The sequence below is a fragment of the Chenopodium album genome, chromosome 6 (assembly GCF_948465745.1).
Source record: "Chenopodium album chromosome 6, dcCheAlbu1.1, whole genome shotgun sequence".
Taxonomy (NCBI): Eukaryota; Viridiplantae; Streptophyta; class Magnoliopsida; order Caryophyllales; family Amaranthaceae; genus Chenopodium; species Chenopodium album.
The window spans coordinates 42,658,560-42,673,591 of record NC_137839.1 but is presented as its reverse complement, the minus strand read 5'-3'; positions in this window follow the sequence as shown (position 1 = coordinate 42,673,591).

Sequence of the window (15,032 nt, the reverse complement as noted above, 5' to 3'; positions counted from 1 at the left end):
GATTCTTAGAAAGGGTCAATTATATCATCGCCCATCCTAGGGACTCATTATGGGGTGATCTGAGCAAGTACTATTCAAAGACATAACTAAAAATGAGATCATAATCCGAAAAATGGCATTTTTACGATGCTACAGGCCTTTTTCTCAATTTCGTTAGGCCGAATGCATCAATGTTTTCCATGAACGCCTATTTAGAAGGGGCTCATTAACCCTACGAGGTGTCAGAAACATCATCGCCTATTTAAGGGGCTCATTAGCCCTTAGAGGTGTCAGACAAATCATCGCCCATCCAAGGGGATCAATAGACCTAAGGGGCGTAAGACACAACATCTCCCATTTAAGGGGCTCATTGGCTCTAAGGGGCGTAAGGCACATCATCGCCCATCCAAGGGGCTCATTAGCCCTAAAGGGTGTCAGACACATCATCGCCCATAAAAGGGGCTCATCAGCCCTAAGGGTGTGAGACAAATCATCGATCATCCAAGGGGCTCATTAGCATTATGGGGCGTCAGGCACATCATTGCCCATCCAAGGGGATCATTAGCCCTATGGGGAGTTAGACACATCATCGCCCATCAAAGGGGCTCATTAGCCCTAAGGGGCGTGAAACACATCATTTCCCATCTAAAGGGTTCATTAGCCATCAGGGGCTTTAGGCACATCATCGCTCATCAAAGTGGCTCATTAGCCCGAAGGGGCACCAAACATATATCTTCCCCCAAGGGGTCTGGTAGGCCCAAAAGGCGTCAAACATAAAAATAAATATAAGTATACAAAAGTTAGCCATAATGATTTGTTTCTTCATTAATGTTGCATCAAATTTATAAGTCTACATGTTTCTTCATAGACACTTGTCACCCAAAAGGCTCTTAGAAAGGGTCAATTATATCATCTCCCATCCTAGCGGCTCATTATGGGGTGATCCGAGCACATACCGTTGAAAGTCATTCCTAAACTTATATCGCCCCCCTAAGGGGCACCAAACATAAATCGCACCCCAAGGTGCATGGCCGCCCTTAATGGCGTCAAACATAAAAATAAATACATGTATACATAAGTTAGCCATAACGATTTGTTTCTTTATTAATGTTGCTTCAAATACATAAGTTAACATGTTTCTTCAAAGTAACTTGTCACCCAGGAGGCTCTTAGAAAGCGTTAATTATATCATCGCCCATCCTAGGGGCTCATTATGGGGTGATATGAGCACATATCGTTCTAAGACATTCCTAAACATGAGACCGTAATGATAAAAATGACATTTTAACCATGCTAGAGGCCTTTTTTCGCATTTTTGGTCGGCTGAGTGCATCAAAGTTTTCCATGATCGCTAATCTAGAAGGGGCTCAATAACCCTACGGGATGTGAGACACATCATCGCCCATCCAAGGGCTCATTAGCCATAAGGGGTGTTAGACACATCATCGCCCATTTATGGAGCTAATTAGCCCTAAAGGGCGTCAAACACATCATCGCCCATCTAAGGGGCCAATTAGCCCTAAGGGGCCTAGGACACATCATCGCCCATCCAAGGGGCTCATTAGTCCTAAAGGGCGTTAGGCACATCATAGCCCATCCAAGGGGCTCATTAGCACTAAGGGGTGCCAAACATATCATCGCCCATAAAAGGGGCTCATTAGCCATAAGGGGCGTGGGAGACATCATTGCCCATCTAAGGGGCTCATTAGCCCTAAGGGGCGTCAGGCACTCATCGCCCATCTAAGGGGCTCATTAGCCCTAAGCGGTGTAAGACACATCATCTCCCATAAAAGATGCTCATTAGCCCTAATGGGATTCACTTATATCATCGCCCATCTAACGGGGTCATTACCCCTAAGGGGTGTCAGAAAAATAATAATCGCCCATCAAAGGGGCTTATTAGCCGTAAGGGGCGTGAGACACATCATTGCCCATCCAAAGGGCTCATTAGCTATCAGGAGTGTTGGGCACATCATCGCCCACTAAAGTTGCTCATTAGCTCGTAGGGACACCAAACTTGTATCATCCCCCAAGGGGCTCGGCCGCCCCAAAAGGCGTCAAACATAAAAATAAATTCAAGTATACATAAGTTATCCATAACAATTTGTTTCTTCATTAATGTTGCATCAAATACTTAAGTCTACATGTTTCTTCACGCCTATTTATAAGGTGCTCATTAATTTTACTGGGTGTCAGACACATCATCGCCCATCCAAGGGTTCATTAGCCTTAAAGGGTGTCAGACACATCATCGCCCATTAAAGGGGCTAATTCGCTTGATGGGGCACCAAACATATATCGCCCCCCAAGGGGCTCGGCCGCCCCAAAGGGCGTCTAACATAACAATAAATACAAGTATACATAAGTTAGCCTTTACAATTTCTTTCTTCATTAATGTTGCTTCAAATACGTAAGTTTACATATTACTTCACATACACTTGTCACCTAGGAGGCTCTTAGAAAGCATCAATTATATGATCACCCATCCCAGGGGCTCATTATGGGGTGATACGAGAACGTACCGTTACAATACATGCATATAAATGAGACCGTAATCAGAAAAAGGGCATTTTAATTATGATAGAGGCCTTTATTGCAATTTCAGTGGGCCGAATGCGTCAATGTTTTCCATGATCACATATCTATAAGGGGTTCATTAACCTTAAGGTGTGTCTGACACAACATTGCCCATCCACGGGGCTCATTAGCCCTAAGGGGCGTTAGACATATCATCGCCCATACAAGGGGCTTATTAGCACTAAAGGGCGTCAGACACATCATCGCCCATCCAAGGGGCTCATTACCCTTAAGGGGTGTCAGACACATCATCGCCCATAAAAGGGGCTCATTAGCCCTAAGGGGCGTGAGACACATCATAGCCCATCCGAGGGGCTCATTAGCCCTAAAGGGCGTTAGGCACATCATCGCCCATCTAGTGGGCTAATTAACCTTAAGGGGTGTCAGACACATCATCACCCATAAAAGGAGCTCATTAGCCTTAAGAGGTGTGAGACACATCATCGCCCTTCCAAGGGGCTTATTAGCCCTGTGGGGCGTCACGCACATCATCGCCCATCCAAGGGGCTCATAAGCCCTAAGGGGTCTCAGACACATAGTCGCTTATCAAAAGGGCACATTAGCCTTTAGGGGAGTGAGACACATCATTGCCCATCCAAAGGGCTTATTAGCTATCAGGGGCGTTAGGCACATCATCACCCAGTAAAGTGGCTCATTAGCCCGAAGAGGCACCAAACATATATCGCCCCCCAAGGGGTTCGGCCGCCTAAAAAGGCGTCAAACATAAAAATAAATACAAGTATACATAAGTTAGCCATAACAATTTGTTTCTTCATTAATGTTGCTTCAAATACATAAGTTAACATGTTTCTTCACAGAAACTTGTCACCCAGGAAGCTCTTAGAAAGCGTTAATTATATCATCGCCCATCCTAGGGGCTCATTATGGGGTGATCCGAGCACGTACCGTTCGAAGACATTCTTAAAAATAAGACCATAATAATAAAAATGTCATTTTTACCATTCTAGAGGCCTTTTTTCGCAATTTTGGTGGGATGAATGCATTAAAGTTTTCCATGGTGGCGCTGAATTTCGGCTTTAGCGCCTGGCGACAAAGTTGTCGTCTGGCTCTACAGTTCAAATTCTGGCGCTAACTTCTGTTCGCTGACGCTAATTCCGACATGCCTCAGCAGCTTTCTATGTTCGATAAAATATTTTAGTTTCGCACAGTGTTATTTCGGTCCTATTTGTGAAAGATATTTCTCAAATTTCCTACGTGTAAAAATCCTATGTTTTAACTCATTACGGATGGTCTTTCCAATGAGATTTTTTTTTTATGCATATGAAAATAATGTTAATCAAAATTACGCACATGAAATACTTAGAACTTTTCGAGTCTCATCCACTCATTCTAAATCATTGCCGAAAAAAATTTCAGGAATTAAAATAGAAATCCTCCCCAATGGAGTCGCAAAAAACTGTAGAGAATATTTCAAGCGTTAAACCTAGCTGTACCCCACTGTGATCATACACTAAAGTATGGTGGCGTCCAAAGGAAAAGAAGATAGAGCAAAAGAGTCGCCAACAAAGTTTATTTTAGGAACTTGTAAACCGTTCACGAGGTGAAGGTTACACCCCTTAACGATCCAAGAGAACGTCAACTCCATAAGGTCTTGAACCAAATAGGGTTCAGGGATGAAGGTACAAGTCCAACCTAAAAGAGATTGAACCTGCCCTAATAATAGGCCTCTACTTTATTCTGATCGTATTCATGTGCGCTTTCTGACTAACATGCAATCATTAGAATTAACCCTAAACTTGTTTATCTATATTGGTTGAATTTAATGCACAAAAAAAACTATTATTGGCGATCACTTGAATTATTTTCATATTAACCCTAAACTAGATTATTAATTATCTTATTAAGCGTGATTACAAGTACAAATTCCCTTTAAACATGTATAGAAGGTGTGATCAAGCAATAACAATAAATATCAAGCAACATAATATTAATCAATATTAAAAACAAATTATAATTAAAATAATCATGTTAAAGCATAATAATAATAGCAAGATCCTAGGCAAGATACTAACAAGATTAATAACAAACCCTAGCATGTCACTAAACAATGAAGATCAAAGCTTTAACCCAAACATGATACTAACAATCATAAATATTAGGAAGAACATAGGAAGCATCATACTTTTAATCATACTTAATATTAAAGTTACCCTAGACATGATACTAGGAATTAAAATAACAATCTAAGCATGATTTTTATATTATAACATCAATTAAAATCACTAAAGTACTTACTTGGATGCCTCGTACCTCTTTCTAATAACAAAATACACACGTTAGTAACTTCAAGGAAAATAATAATTAAAACAATTAAATTAAATAATTGAAAGAGAGATTTGGGACCAAACCCTCAGAACTTAAAACCTTTCATGTCTAGGGCGAAGGCAACTTCGAACTTGGCTAGGTGTATCTAGTGCTAATGTATGAGGAATTGTGTTTGTAAAAGGCTAGTCTTAGAAAGAGAGAGAGAATCAAGAAATTCTTGATGAGAGTTAATGAGAGAGAGAATTAGTGAATGAAGATGGAGTTTTTAGAAAGCTATTTCTAGAGAAAATCAGCCAAAAAGATAGAAAATCGAAACAGAGTTCTGACGCGCATAAAACATGATTAGCGTCGACGCTGACAATAAGCGCCAGGCGCTGAAGGTTAGTGCTAGACGCCAAGCCTTGGCGCCAGGCGCTAATGCTTATTGTCAGGCGCATATAATCAGTTTCACGCGTTTTTGTTTTTATTATATCTTTTGATTTGGAAGTCTAAATAAGGCATATAATATGTCGTTGGAAAGCTCTTGAAGTCTAATCTCCAACCCAATTAGAATCAGATTAAAAGATTTTGTACATAAAAAGATATGGCAAAAATAGTGGAAGAGTGTCAGTTTAGGATAGAATTTCATGTCTCATTGATATCTTTTTCGTTATAACTCGGATTTAATATTATAATATATCATTGGAAAGATAATTTCAATATCTATCCAACCATATAAAACGTGGATAAATATTATATGTCGCAAAAATAAAATCTGAATATATTCCACTTCGTACAAACAAGGATTCTCAAAAGGAGTAGTTTTATTCAATTTCAAACTCTTTATAACATAATTATCAATCCTAACTTCATTAGGATTTAAAATAACTTTCTAAAATATTCTAGAAGACTATAATCAATTCTAATATCTTTAGCAATGATAATTAATAATAGGCCCTCCTCTAGATCAATGGGCCGCATAAAAAAACCAAATCGGGCCCAGTTTAGTATTTTGGGCATAACGTCCTCATTATTCATCGGAATTGGGCTTGTAATATATCGTTGGAAAGATCTTTTCAATCCTCATCCAACTACACAATTATTGGACCCTTATCATGGACCAAACTAAATTCGAATGCTTGTTTTTTAAAAATAAGGTAAGAAAAGAAATATTTTCAAAAATAGAAAGAAGAGATATTTTAATAATAACATCCTCATCACTAGACTTTTCACACTTTCACCTCAATCGATTATGATTCAAAGCGAAAGGTACTCATCATCGGGTTTGGTTTTGGGGAGACACTAATGGGTGTCTACAGAAGCGGACTTTGACTGAGTTTGGAGAAACGCAAGTTTTTAAAACAAAAGTCAAAGTAGTGATAGGGACGGAGAATGATTCAGAACGTTTTGCGATCCTAAATCATTCTTGTAACGCCGATACCTGCAAAACTTTGTTAGTTAAACAGATAAAAGAGTTAAGAAACGTGTATCTTGCACCGTCAAGCACACGTCTCTAAAGGGTGACCGATTTGTTATGACGATCTTTCGCAAGTTAGAGAATAACGGCTGAAGACTGTTACGCCTGTAACTGCCTCCAATTTCCGCTGTGATAGTCTTCGAAAAGATCACTGCTTGTTGATCCTTAATGCTGATATGCTAGTACGTTGGCGCTTTGCTGCTTGTGAACCAATATGTCGGTGCTTTTGCTGTGATGACAATCCTCTTTTCTTTGGGAATAGTTGCCAAAACAACTCTTGTATGATGTATGACAATCTGATTTATGGAAAGTTGTCAATGCTTCGTAACAATACATCCTTGGAAATGTTGCTACGATCAAGCGACAATCCGTATCTCGAAAAATTTGCCAAAATACATTTTTGGGAAAAGTTTCCAATGCTTCGTAACAATCTGTCATAAGAATTTTGCTACGATCGACAACCACATCTTGGAATATAACTCTTGAAAGCAATCCACCTTGGAAATTTGCCAATGTTATGCGACAATCCTTTTAGGAAAATATTTCCACGATTGACAATCCGCGTCTTGGAACACTTGCAAAACAGAGTCGACCAATAATCCACTTCGGGAAAATTTGCCACTTGCTGAAATGAATGACAATCCACGTTAAGGAACTTTTGCGAATTTTATGATGAGTTGAGACCTACAACAATCCTTTGGGAAATTTTTCCATAGGGAACTGAGTGTATGACAATCCAATCTCAGAAAATTTGCCAGCGATGATAATCCGAACTTGGAAAAAATTGCTAAACAGAGAAGGAGCACGACAATCCACGCTTGGAAACTTTGCCAGATATGACAATCCAATCTTGGAAAAATTGTCGTCGAAGAAGATGCACGACAATCCATATTTGGAAATATTGTCAGTTGGGGATGATAATCCAATTTTTGGAAAAATTGTCGTTTGAGAAGAATGTGCGACAATCCATATTTGGGAATATTGTCGTTTAAAAAGAATGCGCGACAATCCGTATTTGGAAATATTGTCGTTTAAGAAGAATGCGCGACAATCCGTATTTGGAAATATTGTCGTTTAAGTGCTTGCTTTTAAACCGATACGTTGGTGCTTGTAATGAGCCAGTGTTTTAGGCGCTTAGGCTAAGTGAGACGATTTTTTGTCACGTCAATCATTTACTACGACTGTAATCGAGCCGACTACTAATCATGTTAATTTTCTTATAGGGGCTAACTGGCGTACCAAGGAACCCGAAATTGCTGTATGAAGTCGAAATAACCGTTCTGAGAGGCTTCGAGCTCTGTCGCTGCTGAAATATCGCTGGCGCCAAGAATTGGCTCTGTCGCCAGACGCTGAGATCTATAGTCAGGCGCTGAACTCTATTTTCAGACGCCAGATGTTGTTGCCAGACGACAGCCTTGTTGTCTGCTGCTGGAGTCGGGTCGTCCCTATTCTGCTCTTGCTACCGCTGTTGCTCGGTTTCTCTTCGAACCTTAAACTTGGTCGTTTCCTTTCAACCAAATCCGCTCAAATCTTTTGTAAATTAAAGCTCTTCATCTCTAATTTACTGATCTATATAACTCCTCTTATCTTGGAGGAATCTCTTGTATCATATTTGCGGTTTTTTCAAAAAAAATTCGGGAATGTCCTCGCTTGTTGGGTTTCACCTGCATTTATATCTTTGACTATAGGACTTTGCTTATCGTTCTTCAATTATCTTAGGGTTGGCCTAAGCTTTAGTGTTGACTCAATGTGTACATGACTTGTGTGTGCATTGTATGTGATCGTGCGACTGGAAAATGCAAAAAAGCGAAAAATTTCCGTCATTTTTGTGGAGCGTACCGACTTTCTCCCAAAAAAGAAAGACTTGAAAAAAAAGAAGCAAAGTTTTTGAAGGTGCATGTTGAATAAGCTTAATCCGTTAACGTTGTCTCTCACAGTACAAGGATTGTAACATCTTAAACTATCCTAGTTGACTCCATAATGAAAGTATTTAGGTAACTTAGGCACGGTGGCTAAGCACTTCATACTTTGTGATGCAATGATGATTATGATTGATTAGTGATTTTGATATGACAATACATGCTTCAACTTTGTGTTAAGATTTCATGACAAAGGGTTCCTAAGGAAAAGTATATTTGGTCATGTATCTGTGCAGTGTGTGAAAGTGACACTAAAGTTAGGCCGCAAGGGCTAAGTGTGTGGAAAGATATTATTTGTTAAAAGAGTCAAATGGTGGTGACTCTTAGGCTAGGTAAGCTAATGATGTAGGGATCAAGCCCCCAAGTCCAGCTATACATGGATAGGAATGAGCATAGGAGATCCCTTGATATGATCATGGTGTAAGTGTGTGAATTTGAATATGAATGCATTTTTTTTACGGCCGCACCTCGATGTGAGGTTGCCTACGTATCCGTTAAGAATCAGGCTGAACGTAGCTCTAGCCGAACCTCGCACAAGTATGTGTATACCTCAAAAAGTTCTTTTTAAAGGTTATAACGTGGTTAGGCTAAAGGTTATAGAAGAAGGGGATAAAGGCTCAAGACCCTCGATAAGCCCCCAAGGTGTAACCTTGCTTTTGAATATTTGTATTTTCATGCTTGAGGTTTTCTACTCTTTTTTAGCTCTTTCTTTTGCTTTATCATTTATTTCATTTTTATAAGTGTGGGCAATCCCGATCATGCGGTCTATTACTCACTTGCATTAATGTTTCTCAGGCACGGTACCGAGCACTCGATAAGAGACGCAATCTGAGACGTATTCATATCAAATACATGTTCATGTCAAAGACATTGGAACACTTGCCCTTTTGTATACTTTTATTATTATTTTTTTTAATGCTTATTTTTTTATTTTAATATTTTGAAATCACTCAAGCTTTTTTTTTTATAAAAATTGCATAAGTTGCACACTGCCCCATCCCAAGGTTAGGTAGATATGGGTTAAAGAAGAAAGGTTTATCGTTAGACGAGGCTCATAGTGGTTTATGAAGAAAGGATTGTAAATTAGAAAGGTGAAAGGTTATATGATGTGGCTACAAAGGGGTGCCTCAAATCATTGGTATACCTTGTGCTTAGTTTGACATGGATTTATTTTTTTTAATTTTTTTATTTATTTTTAATTTTTTTTTTTGTAATGCAATGCAATGATCATATGCAAGGAAATAAATACTCATTTTACTAAAAGGGAAAAAGAAAGATTCTACAAAATTAATCTAAGGGAAATGAAAGGTGCCTATGCTAGACTTATTGGGGGAAAGGGTAAAAAATAAAAAAGAAATAGAAAAAAGAGGTCATGAAATCTCGTCGTTGAAGCTCGCCTCTGTCTTGTGTCGTTTGCTTCATCATCAACCAGTCTTCTCGTTAGCTAGAGGCAATGGGATTTATTTGCTTCTATGAGATCTTGAATGAGATTTTGAAACCTATAGCATTCATCAGTAGTATGACCGCGTCCTTGATGGTACTTGTAATAAGAATTGGCATTCCATCTTGAAGATCAATTTTCTGGTGTTGGATCCTCGGTAGGGCCAATAGGTTTGATTAACCGTCGGTCATAGAGACGATCAAAAGCTTCATCATAGGTCATTCCAATGGGTGTGAACTCTCTCATGGGTTCTCTTTTAGATCTTTGATTGTCCATGGCTAAGACACCATTATGGTCAAAGGTACTAACATTATTACTAGAGTGGGAGTTTTCGGAAAAAGAAGTATTGTCGTTCTTCTTTCCTTTCCAACCACTTTGGTTACTATTGTTAGTAGCTTTTTGCTTTGTGAGGTCATCTTCGATTTCAATTCCGATGTCATAAACGGCCTTGAAAGTATTCAGATTGTGTTGATATTTTAAATGCTTCGAATACTTCTCTTGGTGATTTTTGATAAACATCCTCACAAATTCTTTTTTGGAGGGCACCTCAATAATCTTAGCGGAAGTTTCCCTCCACTTATTGAAGAAAGAAGTAAAGCCTTCGTTCTCTTTTTCTCTTAGCATTTCAAGTTCTCTATAATCGGTTTCGACTTGAATATTACACTTGTATCTATCAATGAAAGCGTTTACTATCGATTCCTAGGTAGAGGTTTTCTCTTTGTCAAGGGAGAAGAACCATTGTTGACAAACGGTTTCAAGAGATAAAGAAAATATAGAGGGAAACACTTTCTTATCTTATTATTGTTTCAAAAGCTCTTAGATGAAAATAAGGGTTGTCAGTTGCCTTGAATTTCGGGATGTCGTTGGCATTGAAAATCTGTGGAAGAATTTCCTTGTCCACCGTGACCCCTTGTGAACTAATGCCTTGAAACTTGTATTCACTAGATAGCTTGCTGAAGCTCTCTTGCATGGGCTCCATTTGTTGTTGCTTCACAGGGTCATCAATTTAGAGGGTTAAAGCCTTAGATGCTTAATTCACGGTATTCAATTGATTCCTAAGTTCATTGACTTCTTCTTTACTTGCCATTATTTTCATAGCTTTCCTCTTTTGACGAATCAGTTTATCAAAAAGTAAGACCTTAACAAAGGTGTTTTCCTTGATTAATCGCTCTTCTCTCCTTGACCAAGTACTGTGGAAAGGGAAATTAGGGATATTCATTGTTAATTATTTGAATCGACTCTATTCAACATGCATAGATGGAAGAAGGTAGGAAGAATGAAGGTTGTGATATGGAGAAAGCATGTAGATGGAGTGACATGTAAAATTAGGAATAGAATTTACTCCCACTCAAATGACGGAGAAAACCGACTCATGCATGAACCTAAGACATGGTCATGGTGTACATATATATAAAGTGTGTGCTAGCACTAGTGAGTGTAGGTGACATGTTAAGACTCGTGTCAAGACCATGTGGCTAGACTATGTGACTAGACTCAAGTAAAGACTAAGTTAAGACCTCACGTATAGGCATTAAACTAGACACGTTGTGGTATTTTGGTCATAACTTTTGATCTGTGACTCTATTTGGGATGAAACCAACGCCAAATTAAAGATAAAACTCGGGGCTACAAATTCATTTGATGAACAACTCGTAGTTCTTCCTAGAACCCCATCTATGACAAAAACAATTTGACGTTTGTGCAGTATATGGGAATAATAATCCGGGTTGTTTTAAAGGAACTATGACTCGATTTTTGGCATATTTATTAGCTAAAATTAATTAGTCAATTAACTAAGCAAAATCCTTTAGTTATTAATTAGTTTATTTAGGCTTTATCACAAGTCAAACCAAACGCTTAGGAAAAAACACATTGAGTATGCACAACTAATAATGCACAATTAGTCAAGTAGGCACAATATGATGCAATGAATTTGCAACCTAACCATGGCCCTAGTTCTCTAAAGTTCGGGATATGGGTTAGTCAAAGAGGGTCCATGGTTAATTGTCCAGATGCACCGCGCGGAAGCTTAACCGTGAAGGGTGGGCGCGAGTGGATGGGACACCGCGAGTTAAAAAAAACTCGCTTCCATGGTTTGGTGAATTCAACATTCTCGGATGTACCCTTTGTTGCTCAGAGCGTTAAATCACGTAGAAGGAGCATGAATCCCCAGAGGGTTATGTCCATATGTAGAACACATATGGGTTTCAGAGAAGTGAGAAAAACTCAATCAAGAAGTAGGATCGAGCAAACAATGCTAAAAACTGGTCGAAATTAGAACGCATATTTCTGGCTCGGTATTGGAAGAATTTGGCGCCAGCAAACAGAGATTGGCGCCAGATTTTGGCTTTAGCGCCTGGCGACAGATCTGTGGTCTAGCGCTACAGTCAAAATTCTGGCACGAACTTCTGTTCGCTGACGCTAATTCCTACATGCCTCAGCAGCTTTCTGTGCTCGATAAAATATTCTAGTTTCGCGCAGTGTTATTTCGGTCCTATTTGTGAAAGATATTTCTCAAATTTCCTACGTGTAAAAATCCTATGTTTTAACTCATTATGGATGGTCTTTCCAATGAGATCTTTTTTTTATGCATATGACAATAATGTTAATCAAAATTACGCACATGAAATACTTAGAACATTTCGAGTCTCATCCACTCATTCTAAATCATTGCAGAAAAAAATTTTAGGAATTAAAATAGAAATCCTCTCCAGTGGAGTCTCCAAAAATTGTAGGGAATATTTCAAGCGTTAACCCCTAGCTTGAACCCCACTGTGATCATACACTAAAGTATGGTGGCGTCCAAAGGGAAAGAAGATAGAGCAAAAGAGTCGCCAGCAAGTTTTTTTTTAGGAACTTGTAAACCGTTCACGAGGTGAAGGTTACACCCCTTAACGATCCAAGAGATCGTCAACTGCATAAGGTCTTGAACCATATAGGGTTCGGGGATGAAGGTACAAATACAACCTAAAAGAGATTGAACCTTCCCTAATTATAGGCCTCTACTTTATTCTGATCGTATTCATGTGCGCTTTTTGACTAACATGCAATCAATAGAATTAACCCTAAACCTGTTTATATATGGTTGTTGAATTTAATACACAAATTAAACTATTATTGGCGATCACTTGAATTATAATTATATTTACCCTAAACAATATTATTAATTATCTTATTAAGCGTGATTACAAGTACAAATTCCCTTTAAACATGCATAAAAGGTGTGATCAAGCAATAACAATAAAAATCAACCAACATAATATTAATCAATATTAATAACAAATCATAATTAAAATAATCATGTTAATGCATAATAATAATAGCAAGATCCTAGGCATCATACTACCAAGATTAATAACAAACCCTAGCATGTCACTAAACAATAAAGATCAAAGCTTGAACCCTAACATGGTACTAAAAATCATAAATATTAGGAAGAACATAGGAAGCATCATACTTTTAATCATACTTAATATTAAATTTATCCTAGACATGATACTAGGAATCAAAAAAACCATCTAAGCATGATTTCTATATAATAAAATCAATAAAAATCACTAAAGCTATTTCGGTCCTGTTTCTAATAACAAAATACACACGATAGTAACTTCAAGGAAAATAATAATTAAAACAATTAAATTAAATAATTGAAAGAGAGATTTGGGACCAAACCCTTAGAAATTAAAACCTTTCATGTCTAGGGCGAAGGCAACTTCGAACTTGGCTAGGTGTATCTAGTGCTAAAGTATGAGGAATTTTGTTTGTAAAAGGCTAGGCTTAGAAAGAGAGAGAGAATCAAGAAATTCTTGATTAGAGTTGATGAGAGAGAGAATTGGTGAAGGAAAACGAAAATTTTAAAAACCTATTTAGAGAGAAAATCAGTCAAAAAGATAGAAAATCAAAACAGTGTTCTGACGCGCATAAAACTTGATTAGCGTCAACGCTGGCAATTAGCAACAGGCGCTGAAGGTTAGCACAAGGCGCTAATAATCAGTTTCTCGCGTTTTTGTTTTTATCATATCTTTTGATTCCAAAGTTCAAATCAAGCATATAATATGTCGTTGGAAAACTCTTGAAGTCTAATTTCCAACCCAATTTGAATAAGATTAAAAGCTTTTGTAGATAAAAAGATATGGCCGAAATAGTGGAATGGTATAAGTTTTGGATAAAGTTTCATGTCTCATTGATATCTTTTTCGTTATAACTCGGATTTAATATTATAATATATCATTGGAAAGATAATTTCAAGATCTATCCAACCATATAAAATTTAGATAAAGATTATGAGTCAAGAATATAAAATCTGAATATAATCCACTTCGTACAAAACAAGGATTCTCAAAAGGAGTAGTTTTATTCAATTTCAAACTCTTTAAAACATAATTATCAATCCTAACTTCATTAGGATTTAAAAGAATTTTCTAGAATATTCTAGAAGACTATAATCAATCCTAATAGCTTTAGGAATGATAATTAATAATAGGTCCCCCTCTAGATCATTGGGCCGCATATAAAAACCAAATCGGGCCCAGTTTAGTATTTTGGGCATAACTTCCTCATTATTAATCGGAATTCGGCTTATAATATATCGTTGGAAAGGTCTTTTCAAACCCCATCAAACTTCACAGAAACATAACACCTAGAAGGCTCTAAGAAAGAGTTATTTATATCTTCGCTCATCCTAGGGGCTTATTATGGGTTGATCCGAGAACGTCTTGTCCGAAAACATTCCTAAAAATGAGACCGTAATAATAAAAAAAATATTTTCACCATGCTACAGGTCTTTTTTTTGCATTTTTGGTGGGCTGAACGCATCAAAAGTTTTCCATGATCGCTAATCTTGAATGGGCTCTCTACCCATACGGGATGTCAGACACATAATCGCCCATCCAAGGGGCTCTTTAGCCCTAAGGGGTGCCAAACATTGTTGGGGTTTGGTGAGTCCGACTCACCGCGGAAACAACCCTGACCCGAGGAACCACTCGCAATAATTAAAATCATAAAGCATAAATAAATAATCACAAATAAAAGATAACGAATCTTACCCTCGAAGCGAGTTTCGCCCAAAAACCGGGGCTCTTACTAGAAAGCTACGAGCACGTCAAGCGCCGCGCCTCTGACGGTATCCACCCACAAAAAGGCGAACACAACTTTAAGGTCCGCTACCTTGGGGTTAGCAAGGTCCGACCAAAACCCGAGTGTTATATGAGTTTAAGAGTTTTCCCAAAAATTATGGAATGCTCTTTTTATCTCCAACTCAAGCAAAGCATTCTCAAGCCATGCCATGACTATTTATAAGGAAGTATGCCTTGTGAATTTCACTCATCTTTTAATGTGGGACTTTTCACAAAAAGATCCCACATGGAAAGATTGG